A 7331-nucleotide genomic window follows, 5' to 3' on the forward strand; every position below is an offset into this window, starting at 1 on the left:
TTGAATCAAACTAGTGAAAACAACAAGCACCAGAAATAAGTAACAATGTTATCAATACCTCACTAGAATCAAAATATTTTCCATTTAAAAACTGCATAAAACAAGAGAAGTCAGAAAAAAATATATCCCATATAACATCTCCACCAATGAAGTATGGTGTTTTTGGATTACAGACACCAAGGTCAGACTCCTGTAGCACATGTCTGCCCTGTGTTCATTTCAGGAACAGCCCCAAGGGAATGCACAATCACACACATGGAGTACAAGGAGCATCCAGACCAACAACTGCGGTCATACGACCTTCTTGTGAACTCAGCATTAAGACTGAAATCATGTTTTCAAAGCTCTGCAAGAAGTCATAACATCAAACTTGCAATCTTCTGAAGACTTACAGACCATCAGCATTATAAGTGGGTTTTCCTGAAGACTGCCATTAATGTTACAGAAACCAAACTCAATAGGCTATAATGCAACTTAATTCATGGGACGCAAACGCCCTACGCCATAAACACTGAAAGGATTAAGTGAACATAGAAGCAATAAATCAGTTCAGTCTTCCTAACAAACCTAAAATAAGCCTATCATAGCTTCATAATCCTCCTACCCAATAGAGTACAGTGTCAAAATTGATGCAAGCATCTGTGGATGCCCAAGGTGTACGATGGTTTTTCTGCATTCCTCAGTAACTCTCAAGTGGCTTGAAATGGAACACAGAGCACAAACACACGTGAACAATTGTACATTCAGAATTACCAGGCAGCACTAATGGAGAAACACTTCAGTATCTGTTTCCAGCATTTCAATACTGTAATTGCATTCAGATTTATGAAATTAAACTGCTGTTAACCTCTGGATAGCGCAAAAAAATCATGTTTCAACCTCCATTAACAAAAAGGCAAGTGACATTACTAACAGTCACAAACCCACATGGAGCGGTCCGAAACCAGAACACACAGAACACCAGTAACTACCTGTAAGCAATTAAAATAACAATCATATGCAACTTCAACTAACGAGCCTGCAGTAACAGCCCCCTAAACCCAGAAGTGCCATATTTAGAGCCAAGCTTCTGAGGTCCAGTGACCAAGTTTTCAGCACGCTGCATTGTTCTGGTAAACCAGAGATGGTGAGCAGTGCCTACTGCATGTGTTTCCCTGCACTATTCCACTTGCTGAAGCACCATTATACTTACAGGCAGTTCTTTGGTACTCATCAGCACAGTATCTTTCTACAGATGCCCAGCATATTTGAGATAGCTTTCAATTCAAAACGTGACTTACGTTGCCCTGTAATTTGTACGGACATCTGAACACCATAATGACAGATCACATGCATTTCACACTGACAAGAACTACAACTCTTTTATAGCAGAGATTATGGCTAACTGGATTTCTTTTGGTAAAGCAATTAAAACGTGAGCTGTTATTAGGCTGGTGACTAGCATTTTAATGTTTTGCAATACTGCAGCAAAATACAGTGTCAGAACCAAGGACACTTTGAGATTAATAGCTGTTGACTACCAGCACTGCCTTACCATTCTGGCTTCATACATCAATACTGGCTGTAAAACACTGATGAATACATCTCTTCCAACACCTACTCACCTTGCCCTTCAAAGGCAAAGAAAAAAGAATATCACAATCCTGTGCTACTTTCTGCATAATAATAATAAAAAAAAACCACACAACCAAAGAAGTGCTTTCAGTTTTGAACCTATATAGCTTAGGTTTTTAAGCCATTTGAAGAGCTATTTCATTAATACATCCTGTTTAAAGTCAAGAATTAATGACCATTTGCCTAACGCAAATATGTTCCCTGATCAGACGTTTTTCAATATCCAGAGCACAGAACCTTTTGTCTCCTCAATCATATGGTAACATCATTGATATTAGTGGACAATATGGGCAAGAGACCTCCATTCCTAGGACCTTCATAAAAGAATGCCAGTGAGAGCTTTTCTCGGTCATTTACTAGCTTGGTCTATAGAGCTCTTCTAACTCCTCGTGCAGAAGCATGCCAGCTCACCTCTTCTCTGAAGGATTGACTAACAACATGAAAAGGGATTTGGTTGCCTCCTTTAGGCCACCAAAGATGGAGAGAGCACAAAGGAAGAAAAGCAACTTGTCAATTCTAACGTTTAATCTTTGCAAACTTAACACGAATTCTCAGTTACAAAGCAATATTACTGCTGACATTTTGCTACCTCTAGTTTTTGGTAAAGCGAGATTACAAGGAAGGAACTCATGCCTCCAAGGGACTTCCTATTTCTCAGGAACAGGGATGCAATTTCCTTCCTCCCCACTCACAATTTTGTACATACAGTTAATTATATTAGCCCTAAACTGTGAAATAATCCTGTATGAGGTCACTGTCTGACAGCACTCCCCCACTAACATGCAGACAGCTTGGAGAGAGGCACGCACTGACTGCAAGTTCTCTAAGGGTTGTGGTTGTGAAGCCCCACTCAGGGCTGGAGCAGAACCACAGGAACCAAGAACCACAGGCTGAAAGCACTCTTGTTAAAGGCACCCAAACCGAGCCTCGTGGAAAGCTGAAGGTACAACTGCCTGGCAAGTGTCACTTATTCAGAGATTAACAAAATTCAGCACTTAAAACTCATGGTTTCACAGTATCATATATGTAAGGAGACACAGAAGTTCCATTCTAGCAAGAATACGGGCATCACACATGCAATAAAACTTACTGTGACTAATCCAACTCCAATTATATGAATACTAACAGAAGGTGTTAGCTCGGGGACCATTAAAAACAACACTAAAGACCAGGCAGATTCTTTTCCAAGTTAAAAACTGTGAGATTTCACACTTGCCAGAGCTTCCTGAGGAACACACTGTATGCAACAGGCAGAAGATGACAGAATGGGACAAAAGGAATCACTGCAGGTCAAGACAGATTTCTGCCCTTTCCAAACTGTTAGTGCAATCACAGTACATCCTTATTAGCATCAACAGAAGCAAGGAGCTTGTGGCAGTTATGTCAAAAATTGCAGCTACTTAGAAAATGAAATGGATGTATTAAAAGCAAAGTGCCAAAACCATTTCTTCACACATATGCACTATTACACAAAGGATATTATTTAAGGATTAAAGTATCTTTCGTAGAAGCCAGTGAACTAAGAATCACGGCAGTAAAATGTGAGAAAAGTTCTGCAAAAAGCTGTACGTGATTTGTGAAAGATTCATTCTGCAGCCATCTGTAGCTGCTGACCAATATGCAGTATAAAAGTTCTCTTAAAAAAATGGCAGTTCTGACCTGTGGAGTTAAGCAAACACTTTCCCAAATTCCACATAAACCAATGAGTATTATTTGGCATCTACATGCATTCCTGCCAAAAAAGCAGCTAAGCTGATGTGAATGCTCCTACTTTTCTCCATTTGGCATCAATTCCTATAGCTAATTATATTTTAAGTGTATTATTACTGATCATTTCTGCATCAACATCCACTTTCCACATTTATCTTCAAGCCTGATATTACCCTCCTGGACCAACTGAGCAAGCCACCAAGACACAACGAAATCATCAACATCCCATGTAAGACACAGCACAAACAATCTCAGTTCAATTATTACAGCAGCAGATGTCAGAGAGCAATGGAACTGCACCATTCCCCTCCCAGTTGCACTAAAGGCCTCCATTGGTAATTTACTTCAAGTTGCTTCAGCCTTTACACTCTCACTCTGCAGCAAAGATTTAGGTCACATTTCCTTCAAGTGTACATGGGTGTGTGTACACTTTGTTAAAACTCAAAGAAATTAATTAAAAGCTCCTCACTGACTTCTGTGTGCATTAAATCAAGACTTAGGTGAGTTCAAACGCAAAGCAATTATACTTAATTAAACATCACAACATTCTTGTGAATTAGTCAACTCATTTTTATAGAAGGATAAATTGAGTTGAAGTCTCAGAGCTTGCTCATGGTCACACAGAGCTGATTGCTTAAGTTGCTTCTATTTTTGTTACTTACGCTCATCACGCATTGAGAAAGTGGTTTCTAAAAATCAAATATGCTCTTGGTCTAAATGCAGGAAACAGAACGATTCTAGTGCAATAGAATCTGCTGGCTACAGTTCTGCTCCTCAGTCAATGGAATTCTGCCAGTTCAAATCCAAGTTTTTAGAGCTCTTTCTGTATCAATTTAACTCCAGATGAGATTTTTGGGCATTTGGGTTTGCTTCTGAAACACAGGTTCAGATGTGATGTTCCGTAAAACATGAAGGATGGTCACTGAGAAGCAGAGGGATGGTCACTCTTCTTAAATTCAAACTGGCATTTCAACTATATATAAGCACTATTATATTCCATCGAATCAATACTAGTGAGCAGAAACCATTAATTCCCTTTCTCCCTTTTTAGGAACATTTGTTACATACCTTTCTCCCAGCACTGTGTCTCCCAACAAACCTCAGAATGAGTATCCCACTCATTCAATTACCAGCTGAAGTTCCTCATTTGTCCAATCTTTGATTTTTTCTCACCTACCAGAGCAGAATGAGCAAAACCAACAGTGCTGTCTCACTGCTTTCTGGTTTTGGCCAATTGAAGACATTGGGAGAAAGAACTGTAAGCTTCATCCATTCTTAAGAGACAGAATAGCATTGAGAACAGTAATAAAACATTGTTTGGTTTTTGTTTTCCCACATGAATTTAAGTTTGTCAGTACCAAGATTTTTATTAAATGTAAAGCTTATGAGTATCATGTTTCTCTCACATACATACAACCAAAGCTATCTGACCACCACCATTTCTTAGGATGTGGTAGGTAACAAAACGCTGTTATACTAGTTTACATCTTCACTACATATCAGCATCAAAACATGACCATATTCCAGGGCTAGTCACATATTGGCATACTTGCAAATGAAATTAATACTTTCCCAGCAAACCCAATCACTCAAACTGGAAACAACCTATAGATTGATACCTTCAGAAAGAATCTTACAAGACATGACAGACTTTGGTTCATCTACTAGAAAAATATACAGGACCAACAGGTTTTAAAGAGGGCTCAGTGAAAACTATTAAGTGTTATGTTTCTTTCCTGCTCTTTATATCTTTGTTTTTACAAACTGAAAGTTTATTTTGGGCTTAATATCCTACCATTCCATTTCAGAAGTACCATTCTGAGCTGTAACAGGCGAAACACAGAACACGGCTGACTACTTTTATCATCACTGTTAAGATATTTGGAAGCCTACTACAAAGTCGTTGACTCTCACTATCTGAAAAGCTAAGTATAAGCATCTTGTAGCTATCCACTTGGGTCAACAAAAGAAGGAATCCCTCCCTTCTTAAAAAGCCTCTATGGGAAGTTTCTCCATTCATACTCAACAGAAGCTTACCAAAGCTTCTGTATGCACTCCATTTTGGTGCATCTTTGACACCTGAAACTAGGTCAGACGCTCAGGAGGGATGCTTCATAGCCAACAACAAGCTTAAGAATCAAAATATTTACTGAAGGTATATATCAGATACATGTGATAAATGTGCTGTAGAGAAAAAAAAAATCACTCCTATTAAGTTATTACAAATAGATATCTCCAAATTAGCAGTTCTCAAAGCAAGTCATCAGCCCTTAGCAGCGGTCTCACCTCATTCAATACACACAGTTGTTTGGTTTTGGAACCTACTAGTACTAACTGATTCTTGTTCAGATGACAGAAGCTTCAATCAGTATTGTAAGCAAAGAAATAACTCCTCTGCTCACAGATCTCTACTGTCTGTGCAGCACATGAAGCCCCTACACACAACTGCAAGCAGGCACATAGATGAGGGACAGCAGTGCTCCACCTGATGTGCACACATTGCCCAGACTCCTATCAGGCTGCAGGACCATTTTCTGAGGATTACAGTGCCCTCCCAGTTGGATGCAACGGAACACTGAAAGCACTTGTGTTAACTTCTCATAACTCCTCTGGCAATGCTTCAAATGAACTAAACCAATGCTATGCTAACTGAAGCAGTTGTGGGTAAGTCATAAAACTTCATCCAATCACTGCCAGTTAACTTTTTGGAAGTGGCCTTTACTCCGTCATTCACCCAGGCCTGCTGGCTTCCTTGTAGCTTTTTCACTCTTACACTGCACCACCACATCAACTAAAAGAGCATTCAAATCACCTCACCAACAATTCTAAGTTGTATAGAAGAAGATTCCAATAGGAATTCCAATAAGGGATGATGCTTTCTCAGCTAATGCCAAAATGAAGCACCTCCAGTCTAGCTGAAGTACACTGGTCGCTATCTTCCATCTGATTCTACTTGCAATCTTCAAAATAAGACAGAGAAGCTCGGGTTTACAAAAGATGCAAACCTGGGCTTTGTCAATTTAAAGGTCTCCTACTTCCAAAATAAAGTTCTTTTAAGTGCACAGCCTCATTCCCATCATTTTACATAATGTTTCTCCTTCAGCATGCTACCTTATATCACACATGAGCTCTGAAAATATCAAGGGCAAAAGGAGTTGACAGCTTGCAAGTTCATGGACCAACAACAATTAAACAGGAAATATGGATTTTGTAATATATATATATATATTTTTTTTTAAGGTGATGTTGCCCAAGCACTCCAAAGATGTGGTCATCACCATAGAAGTCAAGTTGGAGGAAAAATCTAAGCACATCTAACATCCCCCCTGTGTCTGGCCTGGTGGCTTTTATTAACCATCACATCACATCTGCAGAATGTCTTCCTCTCATCCCAGAGAGCATCAAAGCTTACTTTGTTAAATGTACCAAGATGAGGAACGGTCAAATAAAAGATGATATACAGCAGAACAAAACACCCTCCTCTTGAGGGGAGAGAAAACAAACATCAGTCTACAAGTCAAACATACCCTGATGAAGGGCATCTGGATGTTACGCAGAAACTCTCATCTGTTGTCTGCTTTCTAGCATGCAAGTGCATTCTGATTTGGAAATTGATGCTGCTCACGCATCTTTCCAAGATAGAGCTACGGGCAGCCTGCAGACACTGCCCATCTTTACGCCCAGTATAAAGTTAGAGTGCAGCTTCAGATGCTCTAGAAGACCCTGAGCAGACACGCAGCTTGGAGTCATGCCAGATTACCCACAGAAGTCCACCATCCAACACACACCACGGCGGGTGCTGGCTCCGAGGCACGGAGGGCTGCAGAAGCCTCACGGAGGTGACACCAGCGGTCCCACCGCCCCCAGCACACGCTGACGAGGGAATTGCTTCACGCAGCCATTTCTGGGCTGGGACCCAGCCGCCCTGAGCCAGGGTGCCACATGACGTAAGGGATGATGCCAGAAAACGAGCAGGGCTACCTCCCGTACCTGTGCGCCGGGGCCAC

Source organism: Meleagris gallopavo, chromosome 23, assembly GCF_000146605.3.
Source record: "Meleagris gallopavo isolate NT-WF06-2002-E0010 breed Aviagen turkey brand Nicholas breeding stock chromosome 23, Turkey_5.1, whole genome shotgun sequence".
NCBI lineage: Eukaryota > Metazoa > Chordata > Aves > Galliformes > Phasianidae > Meleagris > Meleagris gallopavo.